This window comes from Glycine max, chromosome 18 (assembly GCF_000004515.6).
Source record: "Glycine max cultivar Williams 82 chromosome 18, Glycine_max_v4.0, whole genome shotgun sequence".
Lineage (NCBI taxonomy): Eukaryota > Viridiplantae > Streptophyta > Magnoliopsida > Fabales > Fabaceae > Glycine > Glycine max.
Window position 1 is genome coordinate 13989375 of NC_038254.2, and position 15596 is coordinate 14004970.

Genomic DNA, 15596 nt, shown 5'->3' on the forward strand with positions numbered 1-15596 from the left:
TTGCTTTATGCATTCTGAAGCTGAAGCACTAGAATATACGAAGAAAAGAGATATAGGCCATCAAAGTGTGTCATTGGAGAATAAGACAGGAGATTCAACTGTGCTGAAAATAGGAGATTCGGCTAAAGTTGTGATAAAACAAGACATGAAGGGAAGAAGGCATAAATATGGGTTTAACAACAACAAACGTGAGAAGGCACTGAAGAAAAGGGTGGAGGATAATGAAACTGGCGACAAACATCAGCTAGATGAAGTCCTAAGGATGCCATGTACATGTCTATTTCTGAAAATATAGTATTTATATTCCATCAAGCATACATTGACTGCTGATTACATGTAATAGACTTTTTATAACATGGTTGCCCCAAATCACAATTAAAAAGCAGAACTACCAATCTTTCGGAGTCCTTTGGTTAATTTGTCTTGTCTCCTTTTGTGGTGGGGTTTTGTTGGGTTTTATGTTTTTGGAAGGTGGCACCTTGGGTGTCTTGTATCTGATCTCCTAAGTACCTCAGGTCCAGTTATGTTTTATTAATAATATTATACTTTTGGCTTCCAAAAAAAACTTATGATTGATCCTCTTTTGATTAATCTTATTTTGTATGTTGTTGTATGTTATTGTATAAAAGATCATGGGTTCTCCACCTGCCTCCACTCCTCCTCCTCCTCCTCCTCCTCCTCCTCCTCCTCATCCTTCTTCTTCTCCTCCTCCTCCTCCTCCTTCTCCTTCGGATGCATCGGCTTCGCTGTCTGCGGTGAAGCGAACACCCAAAGCCTCACGTCTACGATCGTTGTCCACTAGACCACCTGGTGCTAAGAGACCAGTGGTGCATGTTGATCCTGCTACCGGGAAGGCCGACGGTCCCCACAGGAAGAAATTAAGAACATATTTGGGGATTGTGGCGCGTGATAAGGTGGACGTCACCTACGAGAACTGGAAGGAGGTCCCTACTGCTCAGAAGGACCTGATTTGGGAGGATATTCAGGTATTTTTCTTTTCTTATTTGATTTTGTTTAATTAATAGCCAAAAAATACATTATTGTAACAAATAAACTTTATTTGATGTTATCAGGTGAAATTTGATATCCTAGAGGCTTTTGACAGTAGGACGAAAAGGAAGTTACTGCAGACCTTAGGGGAGAGATGGAGGCCGTTTAAATCAGACCTCATGAGGAAATGAGCCTTTGCATCCGATCAGGACGGTGTCGAGGACACTGTCTATGAGAAATACGGCATCAGCAAGGAAAATTGGGCCCAGTTTTGCCAGACTCGCAGAGACCCTTCTTGGGAGGTATGTTCCTTGCCATTTAAGTTGTTTTTCAAAAAACATGATGTTGTTATACTTCATTCTACCAATTTCAAACATTATTGCTTAATTTTTTCAGGATGTGCGCGAGAAGGCACAGGCCATCCAGAAGCAGAATACTGCCCCCCACGTTTTGTCTCGTGGAGGTTATGATTATTTGGAGCAGAAGCTCCTGGCTGAGAAGACGAAGAAGAAGCTGGAGGAAGCTGCACAATCAGGAAGCGTTGATGGCATCATCGACCCTCCATCCCCGGTCAGACGCCACGTGAAGTGGAAGATGGCCTGCACGAAGAAAACAGGGGAGATGACGATTGAGGCCACAAAGGAAATCGCTGAGAAGATTGTAAGTCATTTTCAAGTAACCATTACAATTATATTTCAATATTTTGTGAATGCCATGTACCATTGTGTGTTTTCTGTGCAGGATTTCTTTGAGGAGCAGGCCACACATGGATCCTTCGTCCCCTATGGATGTTAGGATGTTCTCGTCGCTGCTATTGGACGTCCAGAGCACCCTAGATGTGTCCGTGCTACTGGAGCCGGTGTCACCATCAAGCAATACTTTGGATCGGCTCCACGGATGTCCCGCAGCGCTTCCTCCCTGCCTCCTGACGAATTGCAGCAGCTGACCCAGCAAATCAGGGGCCAGCTAGAGGAGTCCATCACAGAGAAAGTGACGAGGCAGGTCATGGCATCCTTCAACCACATGCAATCCCAGTTTCAGTCGCAGATGCAATCTCAGGGACTTGCAGTGCCTCCTGAGCCTCTGGTTGGTCCCTCCGGTCCTCGAATGAGCACAAAGGGGAGTTGTGTTGATCCCTCAGGAAACGATCCTGAGACGGGTGACTCTGACAGGTGCGGCTTGTACATAGAAGCAGATCCTGCCCGCCTGGTTGCCATCGGGAGAGTTTATGAGGGATCCACTGTTGTTCATAACACTCCTTTGTTGCCTGGCCAAGTAAAGGTGAGTGTGGAGGAGGTTACAGATGTAGATGCTCCAGTTCCTGTACCCACTGATGAGGTTTCCTTAGTGAGGCAGGCACTTCACACCTTCCTTGCTTGGCCGACACATCTGGTCAAGTCTTTATCACAGCAGGTACTTATTGTCCTTACTATATGTTTCTTTTTTTAAAATTAATTCATTAAGCGTGCCTCAAATTAGGCTATTTAACTTTGTTTCATGAACAGGTTGTTGTGTCTCCGGCAAAACCACCTTCGAAGCCCGATCTGGAGGTCGATGATCCGCTTTATCTAATGACATTGACCATCCCAGAGCTTTTCTTGAGGCCTTATTAGGTTAGATGGGATGCCACCGTGTTCGGGGTCTTTAATTCAGATTTCCCCCTCTACATAAAGCACGAAGACCTCTCCGAAATTGAACACGGTGGTCAATGTCTCAGCATATCAATGTTACAGTTGTGGATTCTGTAAGTCATTTTATATTACTTTTAATTACCTAAGTTATTGCTTTAAATACATAAATATTTAACTTTGACTTAACATAAACAGGCATCTCACTGAAACATGTATGCGAGTGGGGAATTCTGATATCAATGGATTCCTCGAGCCACAGTCCATTCAGAGGTCTGGGCAATCGCAGTTTGAGTCTGAAAGTTACATAAAGAGTTGGATGCAGAGTTCACAACGCGATGTCTGTCTTGGAGCCTACCTAAATGGGTAAGTCACAAAATAACTAAATTTAATTAATGTTTACTAATGTACTAACCCATTTTAGGTTCCACTGCAGTGGACACTGGCAGATGGTGGTCATCCTGCCCAAGGAACACCTAGTTGTCTGGTTTTGTTCATTGCATAACAGGCCAGACAACTACATTAAGGGGATTATTAATAGGTTAGTGTTCTTTTCAATACATTTGTATTGTAATACCTCAATGTACAACACCAGTTTTTAATTGTTACTCATATGGAACAGTGCTATCAAAGGTCTTGATGATGCTCCACAGCCTAAATCAAAGGCTTCTGCTAGGTGGATTGTCGTCAAGGTACGTCATTTACATAAAACTTCCTCTTATATATATTTCTTTATGTGTCTGTACACTACTTGTTTAATTAATATCCAAATTTCATTATGTATTTAGTGTAATAGACAAAAAGGAAGTACTGAGTGCGGCTACTATGTGATGCACTGGATGTCCATCATCATTTTAGGAACTTTTAGGAATAATTGGGAAGCGGTAAGTTTATTTCAAAAAAAATCGATTTATTTATAATTTGTATTACATTATTAAGTTATTATGATTTATTTCATCATGCAGTATTTTAACGATCCTAGACCATTGGAGCCAGAGAGATTAAAGGCATTGCGGATCCAGTAGGCACAGTTTTATCTCCAAGTTAGAGATCAGACCTAGGATTTAGGGACATTATCTTTAGCTTTAGTTTACTTTGGTTTAACATTTTTGACATTTTCTATGTAACATGAACATTCAATTCATTTGATGATTGTTCTTTATGATAAATCAATTATTTGATGTTTATTATCATTAAAACTGCTTGAAAGCAGAATAAAATGTTTATTTGCTGTGAATTGGGCCTGAAATTGCATTTGACAAGTACAATTTTGGGTTTACTGTAAAAACAGAAAGTATATATAAAAAAAATACTTGAAAACAACATCGGTTATTAACAAAAACCGATGTTAATATCATAAACAACATTGGTTATTTACAAAAACCAATGTCAATATGAACCTTAACATCGGTTGTATCAGCAAACCGATGTTAACGTTTGTATATTAACATCGGTTATTTGTGTACAACCGATGTAAGCGTTTGTATTTTAACATCGGTCATCTGTAGATAACCGATGTCAACTCTTGTACATAACATCGGTTATTTATAAATAACCGATGTGAACATTTGAATATTAACATTGGTTATGTACACATAACCGATGTTATACACAAAGAACTACACCAAATAAGTGTATGCATCATCAACGTTGACATGTTTTCTAGCAAAACCGATGTTAATGGAATATATTAACATCGGTTATTGTAGGAAACCGATGTTAATGTATTACATTAACATCGGTTTTTCTTAAAAACCGATGTTAATATAACATATTAACATCGGTTTTACTGCAAAACCGATGTTAACGTTCATCATGTGTATACTTTTTTTGTTGTTGTTCATTATGTTTAACATCGGGTATTTAGAGAACTGATGTTGTCATATATATGTTAACATCGGTTCTACAAAACCGATGTTAACATTGATACATTCAACATCGACACTTTCAACATCGGTTTTAGAACCGGTGTAGAATGTTGTAAATAACCAATGTTGAATGTGTATTTTCTAATAGTGGCCTTTCAAAGTCTGGCCTAATCTGACCTATTTCCACCCCTAATTGTTAGGTTAGCCCATTACACATAAGTTCTTGATGTGTCATACTTATTCATGTGGCATGTCACATGAATTGCTGATGTGATACTATTGTAATGTTCGATCGAGTGGCCTCAGAATAATTAAGAAGGGGGGGTTGAATTAATTATTCCTAAAACTTTACCAATTAAAAATTACTCTTTTAAGTCTTTTACTTTTGTTGTTAAGATTGTTGTTAGAAAGATTGATTAGAAAATGCAAAACAAAATCTTGCTTTTATAGACTCTTCATGTCTGGTCAAGAAGGTCATTCAGAAGAGTTATAACTTTTAGAAAAACTTAAAACTCATTTGAAAAAGTCAAAACCTTTTTGAAGAGTTACATCTTTAGATTTTTCATAAACAAACACTGGTAATAGATTACCAAATATGTGTAATCGATTACACAAAGCTTTTGAGTGAAATAATGTGACTCTTCACTTTTAAATTTGAATTTCAACGTTCAAGGATACTGGTAATCGATTACCAAAACATTGTAATCGATTACAGCCTTTTGAAAATATTTGGAACGCTGTAAATTCAGTTTGAAAACATTTTCAAACTCATTTTGCTACTGGTAATCGATTACAACAATATGGTAATCGATTACCAGAGAGTAAAAACTCTTTGGTAAAGGTTTTGTCAAAAACTCATGTGCTATTCAAAGTTTTGAAAAAACTTTTTAATACTTATCTTGATTGAGTCTTTTCTTCATTCTTGAATCTTGAGTCTTGAATCTTGATCTTGATTCTTGAGATCTTGAATCTTGATTCTTGATTGTAGACTTTCTTCTTGAGTCTTGAATTCTTCTTGATTCTTGAACTCTTGACTTGTTCTTGATTTACTTGAGATGTTCTTTGATTCACTTGAGTTGTTCTTTGATCTTTTGAGCTTTTTTTTCATCACCTTTGTCATCATCTTTTGTTGTCATCATTGTTATCATCAAAACACCTTTGAATCATTGTTGATTCATCATGAAGCTTTGCTTCCACAATCTCCCTCTTTTTGATGATGACAACTTTTGAAATCAAGAAACACACACACACTTTTTCCTAGTCGATCACTCTTATAAATGCTCCCCCTTTGTTTTTGAATTTATGCTTATCTTAAAATTAAATTATTTACTCATGTGAGTTCTTGATTTATCCCTATTTCTCTCCCCCTTTGGCATCAACAAAAAGCCAAAGTGTGTATCAAACTTAAAGTATGCAAAGATATCTTAAACATTCATACAACATTCATAAAAAATATTAACCACAACATGAAGTAAAAACCATGAAGTAACAATCATAAATAGATTAATCTTATAAAATCCACATAGTCAAATAACATACTTGTTCAACCAAACCATGCAAATAAGGAAATAATAAATTGTTCAAATACCATAGTAATATAGAGATTTATTTTGATAAGTCACTAACATCTATTAGTCCTAATTCTCTTCTTATGTTATAGAAGGTATCTTTACTTAGTGGTTTTGTAAAGATGTCTGCAAGTTGATTTTTAGTATCTACAAATTCTAAAACAACATCACCTTTTAAAACATGATCTCTAATAAAATGATGCCTAATTTCTATATGCTTGGTTCTAGAATGAAGAACTGGATTCTTAGATATGTTTATGGCACTTGTGTTGTCACATTTTATGGGAATGTGATCTAATACTATTCCATAGTCAGATAGTTGTTGTTTCATCCACAAAATTTGTGCACAACAACTACCAGCAGAAATATATTCTGCTTCTGCTGTGGATAAAGCTACACTATTTTGTTTCTTGCTATTCCAAGAAACAAGTGCAGACCCTATGAATTGACATGTACCACTAGTACTCTTCCTATCTGTTTTTGATCCAGCAAAGTCTGAATCTGAGTATCCTACTAGGTTACATAAAGAATTCTTAGGATACCATAATCCTAAACTAACTGTTCCTAATAGATATCTTATGATTCTTTTTACTGCCAATAAATGTGAAAACTTTGGATTTGATTGAAATTTGGCACACATGCATACACTAAACATAATATCTGGCCTACTTGCAGATAAGTAAAGTAGAGATCCAATCATACCTTTGTATTGCTTCGGATCAACAGGTTGTCCAGATTCATCTTTATCAAGATAACAACTTGTATTCATAGGAGTAGCCAAGTGTTTTGAGTTTTCCATTTCAAATCTCTTAATGAGTTCTTTGCAATACTTTGCTTGATTGACGAAGATCCCATCATTTGTTTGTTTGATTTGTAATCCAAGAAAGTAATTTAACTCACCCATCATGGACATCTCAAACTCACTTTGCATATCAATAGAAAACTCCTTGCACAAAGATTCATTAGTAGATCCAAAAATTATATCATCAACATAAATTTGTACTAACAAGATATCATTATCCTTCTTTTTTATGAATAAGGTAGTATCTACTTTTCCTCTAGTAAAATTCTTTTCTAATAGGAATTTACTTAATCTTTCATACCAAGCCCTAGGTGCTTGTTTTAGGCCATAAAGTGCCTTTTTTAATCTATAGACATGGTCTAGTTTTTGTGAATCTTCAAACCCAGGAGGTTGTTCCACATATACCTCCTCCTGAATCAGACCATTTAAGAAAGCACTTTTGACATCCATTTGATATAGTTTAAAATTCATAATAGATGCATATGCTAATAACATCCCAATTGCTTCTAATCTAGCTACAGGTGCAAAAGTTTCTTCGTAGTCTATACCTTCTTCTTGTTTATATCCTTTTGCTACAAGTCTAGCTTTATTCCTAATTACTATACCATTTTCATCCAATTTATTTCTAAATACCCATTTAGTTCCTATGATTGGATAATCTGAAGGTTTTTCTACTAATTCCCATACATCACTTCTTTCGAATTGATTTAATTCTTCTTGCATAGCTACTATCCAATGGTCATCTATAATAGCTTCTTTAAAGTTTTTAGGTTCTATTAATGAAACAAATGACATATTATTGCATAAATCTTTAAGAGAATGTCTAGTTGTTACCCCTTTTGAGATATCACCGATGATGTTATCAAGAGGATGATTTCTCGAAGTTTTCCATTTTTAGGAAGATTATCATTTTCTTGTGTTGTGTCATCTTGATCATCCTTGTCTTCATCATCTTTCTTTCTTTTCAGATTTCTTTCTTCATTTTGAGTATCTTCCAAAGTATCTGTAATATCATCAACAAACTCCTTTCTCGGGGAGGTAATGTTAGTTTCATCAAAAGTAACATGTATTGATTCCTCAATTGTCATAGTTCTTTTGTTGTATATTCTAAATGCTTTACTATGTAAGGAATACCCAAGGAAGATACCCTCATCTGCCTTGGCATCAAACTTTCCTAGACTTTCTTTTCCATTGTTTAGAACAAAACATTTACATCCAAAAACATGCAAATGTGCAATATTTGGTTTTCTATTGTTAAAAAGTTCATATGGGGTTTTCTTAAGAATAGGTCTAATTAAGGCTCTGTTCATAATATAACATGCGGTGTTAACCGCTTCTGCCCAAAAGTATTTTGGAAGAGGTGTGTCATTTAAAAGAGTTCTAGCAATTTCTTCTAGGGCTCTATTTTTCCTTTCTAGCAGAAAAATTGTGTTCTATACCATACTCATCACAAAACATTTCAAAATCATTGTTTTCAAATTCACCTCCATGATCACTTCTGATGGAGATGATTTTGAGATTCTTTTTGTTTTGAATAACTTTGGCAAGTCTTCTAAATGCATGAAATGCATCATTCTTATGAGTAAGAAATAAAGTCCAAGTATATCTAGAATAATCATCAATAATTACTAATGCATAGTAACTTCCACCAAAACTCATGACCCTAGATGGTCCAAACAAATCCATGTGTAATAATTGCAATGGTTGAGTGGTAGAAACAATATTTTTAGATTTAAAGGATACTTTTGTTTGTTTACCTTTTTGGCATGCATTACATAACTTATCTTTTTCAAATTTTAATCTAGGCAATCCAATAACTAGATCTTTTGAAATTAATCTATTTAGATGATCCATGTTAATATGAGCAATTCTCTTATGCCATAACCATGGATCACTGTCTTTACTTATAAAGCATCTATCATTTATAGATTTTTGTTTTAGATCAATCATGTAGACATTATTTTCTCTAAAACCTATATGTTCAATATCTTTGTCATGCTCATGCTTAATAACACATTTTTCAGAATCAAAAGATATTTTATATCCTTTATCACATAATTGACTAACACTTAATAAACTATGTTTCAAACCTTCTACAAGCAACACATTTTCAATAGGAGTAGAAGAACTCGTACCTATTTTACCTACTCCAATAATTTTGCCCTTGTTGTTGTCGCCGTATGTAACATGTCCACTTTTCTTGGGGGAAATAGTTGTGAATTTGGATACATCACCCATCATGTGCTTAGAACATCCACTGTCTATGTACCATTTCTTCCTTATAGAATCTTCTTTGCTATTCTCATCAGATTTTGTCATGAGACACAAATTGACTTGGTCTTCATCATGATCTTGGAATAACCTGTTCCTAAAAATACTTTTGAAAGACAAAGAATCTAAAGAGGTCATTAATCTTGAAGTTGTTAGACTTTCTACAAGAAACCTGCTCTGATACCACTTGTTGGATTGAGTGGCCTCAGAATAATTAAGAAGGGGGGGTTGAATTAATTATTCCTAAAACTTTACCAATTAAAAATTACTCTTTTAAGGCTTTTACTTTTGTTTTTAAGAGAATATGGAGTAGAAGAGAAACTTAACACAAAGTAAAAACGAAAATTAAATGCACAGCGGAAAGTAAAAGAGTAGGGAAGAAGGAAACAAACACACAAGAGTTTTTATACTGGTTCGGCAACAACCCGTGCCTACCTCCAGTTCCCAAGCGACCTGCGGTCCTTGAGATTTCTTTCAACCTTGTAAAAATCCTTTTACAAGCAAAGATCCACAAGGGATGTACCCTCCCTTATTCTCTTTGAAAACCTAGTGGATGTACCCTCCACTAGAACTGATCCACAAGAGATGTACCCTCTCTTGTTTTCAGTCAAACCCAAGTAGATGTACCCTCTACTTGTACCACAAAGGATGTACCCTTCCATGTGTTAAGACAAAGATCTCAGGCTGTTAAACCTTTGATACTTTGTGAATGGGGATACAAAAGAATTCTCAGGCGGTTAAACCTTTGAACGCTTTTGTATTAGGGAATGGGAAGAATCAAAAGAATTCTCAGACTGTGTCATTTTGAATTCTTTGACAAGGGAGAATGGAGACACAAAAGAATTCAGGCGGTTAGTCCCTTGTTCTTTTGGAAAAGAGAGAAGAGAGACACAAAAAGAATTCAGGCGGTTAGTCCTTGGCGAATTCTTTTTGGCAAAGGGAGAAGAGAATGAAAAGATGAATAGCACAAGCTTTCAAGGTTTAGAAAACCAGAAAACTTCAGAAAGCTTTTGGTACAAAGAAGAAGAAGAAGAACTTCAAAGAGATTTCAAGGCTTGTAAAGGATTGATTGGAAAAGCAAAAGTATTCAAGATTGTTGTTAGAAAGATTGATTAGAAAATGCAAAACAAAGCCTTGCTTTTATAGACTCTTCATGTCTGGTCAAGAAGGTCATTCAGAAGAGTTATAACTTTTAGAAAAACTTAAAACTCATTTGAAAAAGTCAAAACCTTTTTGAAGAGTTACATCTTTAGATTTTTCAGAAACAAACACTGGTAATCGATTACCAAATATGTGTAATCGATTACACAAAGCTTTTGAGTGAAACAATGTGACTCTTCACTTTTAAATTTGAATTTCAACGTCCAAGGATACTGGTAATCGATTACCAAAACATTGTAATCAATTACAGCCTTTTGAAAATATTTGGAACGTTGTAAATTCAGTTTGAAAACATTTTCAAACTCATTTTGCTACTGGTAATCGATTACAACAATATGGTAATCGATTACCAGAGAGTAAAAACTCTTTGGTAAAGGTTTTGTCAAAAACTCATGTGCTATTCAAAGTTTTGAAAAAACTTTTTAATACTTATCTTGATTGAGTCTTTTCTTCATTCTTGAATCTTGATCTTGATTCTTGAGATCTTGAATCTTGATCTTGATTCTTGAGATCTTGAATCTTGAATCTTGATTCTTGATTGTAGACTTTCTTCTTGAGTCTTTAATTCTTCTTGATTCTTGAACTCTTGACTTGTTCTTGATTTACTTGAGATGTTCTTTGATTCACTTGAGTTGTTCTTTGATCTTTTGAGCTTTTTGTTCATCACCTTTGTCATCATCTTTTATTGTCATCATTGTTATCATCAAAACACCTTTGAATCATTGTTGATTCATCATGAAGCTTTGCTTCCACATGTAACACGTATAACGGTTTTATTGTAATGGCACAACCCAAAAACAAAACAAAAAATATTTCATAAACAAGTTAAGGGAAAAAAAATTTAAGGACAAAAACAAAATTATATTTCAGGAACTATATACATATTAAACCTTTTAGTTTTCATAATTTATAGTTTATTTTGCAGAAAGTTTTCTCCCATTGCCAATTAGTTAAATAACATTTTAAAACATATCTACAAGTTTTAATATGCCTTTAAGATGACTAGCATATGCCAAATTAGACTTTCATATAAAAAAAAGTACCTATGACGGGAAACATGTCAAACTTAAGTCATGAATTTTTTAAACAAGTTACGTCTATTTAAATAAAGAATAAAATAAATTTTTAATTTCTAATAAATACTTGTGTTTGTTTTTTTATATTTTTTTGTATTAAGTCTCTAATAAAATAATAATTTTTTTTGTTATTGACATTTTTTTACTTTCGATAAATTAACAAATTTTATAGTTGCTTCCTAATAAAAAAAATTCATTTGTTACACGGAACAAACACAAAAGTCGCTAATTTATCATGGATTAAAAAAGTGTCAAGAACCAAAAATAAAATTGTTGTTATATTAGGAACTCAATACAAATAAAAAATTTCTCAGGAACAAATACAAAATTTACTAGTTTATTAGAGAGTTAAAACATATTTTAGTCTTAAATGAAACATTGTTTAATTCAGCCTATTTTCACCCTTAATTAGGTGAAAACCCTTAGTTATTATGAAAAATAAAAATCTTCATGTGGGTTGGCAGGTTAAAAACCTTAACCGAGCCCACCAAAACAAGGGCCAGATCGAGTCCAACACTCCAACCCATTTTGTCACCCCTATAATTAATGGTCATATAATGACTTTAAAAATTCTATATATTTATCTTTTATCCTTTATCATTTAAATTTAATCTAATAGTTTAGATTAATTTATAGTTTCATTTCTCACCATAGCGAGAATTTTCACTATATATGAGTTATGTGTTTTTCTTACATAGTATTGGAGTACAAATATAAAGTAAAGTTTCATATTAGATAAAAATAGAAAAGTTAATAGTTTATACTAATTTATAGTTTCATTTCTCACAATAGCGAGAATTTGTGTTATGTGTTTTTCTTACATAGTGTTAGAGCATAAGTGTGAAGTAAAGTCTCATATTGGGTAGAAATAGAAAAGTTGAATACCATATAAGTGAAGAGAAAACCCATAAACTTGAGACTTAATTAAGATTTTTGGTTAAAGTGTGACGTTAGATTCACTTGTGTGATTGTTCAACATCTATTGGTGAAAATCTTCCCAATGCTTTAGTCCCCTCAAATTTCTCAATCAATTAGTTTCAAAGTCGATGATTCGACTAGGTGACTGGCTCCAAGGAGTTTAATAGAGTTAGTGGTGGATCTCAAGCATGAGGATCTCTCTTGTATCGAAAGTCTTTCTAACAGGGGAGGCCAGTCGACATACCTCGTGGTTGTGAAGAGGTGGAGCGTGGTGGTGCAAGACACTAGAGCATGTTGACAACAATCGTTAGGCGAGTCAAGGCACCCACAATTAATTAAGCTTTAAGGGTCACCATTGAATACTTGTGGATTGAAAATGACTTTTGTTTAAGGGGGAGACTACCATATAAAAGAGGCTCACACTTGAGGGGAAGCTTATTCGAGTACAAGTGTGAGAAGAAGTCTCACATTAAGTAAAAATGAAAAAGTTAAACACTATATAAGTGAAGAGAAAATTTACATAAGTCTTATGACTTTTGGTTGAAGTGTGATGTCAAATTCACTTATATGATATGCTTGAGACCCATTGATGAAAAATCTCCCAAATATTTATCCCATCAATTTCTCAGCACATGGTCATAGGAATATGCGCTATACTTATCTAAAAAAATAGTTGATTACTTTTGTTGTTTATATTTTGATACAATCAGAGGGAACCTTCTCGCTTTTACAATTTTGTTTTCTTTGTGGTAGGCTGATTAATATTGTAGTATGACGCCATCTCAACGAAGGGCATTCTCGCCTGTGTTATCATTAAGCAACTAAACTCTTACTATAGAGAGGTACAAAAAGTTCTTCGTTACCCAAAATATTATTTTCATTCTAATTAAAATTTTCAATGATTTCCAGAATGAGAAAATCATTTGGGTCCACACAACCAAAGATATATGATAAAAGTTTTAAGGTGAAACTTAAACTATACAAGAGAATATATGCACCTAAGTCCCGCTTTAGAAATTGGAGCCACATACCTCACTGAAAAGTCATATTGAACCAGCACATGCTTTAACCTTTCTTTTCTTGGCAAGGCCACATTTGACAAAAACAAACATCTCTCTGGCAGAATTTTTCTTTAGGGCCTCTACATTCACCTTTTATGTTGAGATTTTTGTAGTATATCCAAGTCATCTTTGTGCATGCGACGAGGGCACTCAAGCGTGTGTGAAAATTCATAACTCCACACTCTGCATGCTCTGTGCAACATGAAGCCATGAGCCTTCCTCAATCTTATACCCGGCCCCTCGCACTCTCCACTAGGTTAAACTTTATGGACCAGCTAGACTTCTTTGCAAGCATAAAGGATTGGCAATCTAACAAGAAAACAAAACTAAAGTAACTAATGCTAGTAGAGAATATTAAAACCTAATTTTAGAAGCTGAAAAATAATATATATCAGGCTCTCAAACTCTTTCAATACACTTCGTATATGACTTACTAAATAATACGAGACTAACTCAGTGCATCACACGAATTAAAGTATATGACTTACTAATAAAGAATGGGTTAAAAAAAAGTATGATAAAAAATATATTACTAATATCATAAATGTCACTATACTTGGTTTATGTATATTTTTCTTTTGTACTGAATTCACGTTGAGAGGGAGAGAGAGAAAAAATAAATAAAGTCTAATTTCTTAGATATTTGAATCCTCTCGGGTAAAGTATATTAAATTTGGACATTATATCGTAAAGTAAATTAAATTAAAGTATATGATCGTATCAAAGAGCAAAGGAACAATGTTAATTAAATTAGAACCCACAATGATTAGTTGTAACTTGTAAGATATATTAAACGATTTTTTTCTCTCCTAAACCATATATCGTTATTCTAGAAACGTGGATATGACCAAAATCTATTTCTTATTCTCTCTCCCTTATTTTTCATATAAAGTAAGTATAAAAGAAAAAGTTTAGTTTTTGAATCTTGTTAGCGTAAAAAGTCTTACAATATTTATTAATAAAAAATATGATAAATTTAACTTATAGATTAATTAATATAAAAATTAACAAATTTATCAAATATTTTTATTGTCTTAATTTTCAGTTGATCATGAAAAATAAATTATAACTAATCCAAAATTGAATGGTTAGTAAGTAAAATCTGACTAATTATTATTTTTAACAAAAATCAAACTCAAATACTATTTAAATGATTTAATCTTAAAACTTCAGAATACTAATAACATGCGTCAAACACTTCATTATTATACGTATCAAGTGAATAGATTAGACTATTTTAAAAGTAGAAAATTCATCGAATATTATTTTTTATTTGTATAAAAAAATAGACTAATTTACGGGTATAAATAAGTGGGAGACCCACGACCTCATAGGGTCAACCAAAGCAGTTTAGAACTAGCTAGTGCATTTTGCGATACAGTATAGCTGCCATCTGTGTTTGAAGAACACTGCGATATGGTGGTTTTCGTTTCCTGCACAAAATCTGGTTTGCCTTTGTTTTCCAAGGGCAATGACTGGCAAGCAACTAGACTTTCCATTCATCAAGAAGCTGACGACGATGACGATGATGATGATGATGGTGGGATCGATATAGCACCAGCAGCATAATGGATCAATTCGGATGAAGTGCTGCAAAGTATGAAGAAATTAACTTGAGATTGTGTTATTCATCAATCTCACGCATGCTGCACTTGTATGGCTTATATTATGACATGGGGTATTTATCTATATTTATGTAGTAATTTGTGTAAGCCTCTTTAGACTTTACTTACACTGATATTTACATAAAACATAATATATGTAGTACTGTTTAATGTTTTGCTTACAGCTAGCTTACCCATCAGTTGTAATTGATATATTTATATTAATTACTATATAAATATTACATATATATGATGTTTTGTTTACAAGACTCTTTCTATCTCTCTCTCTTTCTTTCTTTAACAATTAATAATGTAATTGAGTTCGAAGTAAATTTGGACATTTAACTTCACCTATAGGCTATACTTCATAAATGGTTTCCCAAAATCATTTTATCACTTTTCAAGTCAAAAATCAGATTCGTGGGACTTATAGCATTTTGGTAACTTCAGCATTTTTTCCATTTTTCTTCCATCACAGACAAAAACATTGTACAGATGCATATATATATATATATATATATATATATATATATAAGTTGTCTTGGGAGTAAAGCATGGCTTCACTTGCTCATGCCAATGGAGGAAGGGTTTGCTGCATAAAGAAGGAGCCCAAAGACACTTAATTAAAAATGAGACTAAAATTAGATAG

At 33.8% G+C, this 15596-nt stretch overlaps 1 long non-coding RNA gene across 2 annotated transcripts in view; it reads left to right on the top strand.

Annotated features, from left to right (window-relative positions):
* Window positions 1-880, top strand: part of LOC106797081 (uncharacterized) — a 16000-nt gene extending 15120 nt beyond the window's left edge. For both annotated transcript variants that reach the window (XR_001386107.3, XR_005889773.1), the window contains one exon: window positions 630-880. This is a non-coding gene — a long non-coding RNA (uncharacterized lncRNA). The remainder of the gene's footprint in view (window positions 1-629) is intronic.
* Window positions 881-15596: the final 14716 nt, after the last annotated feature.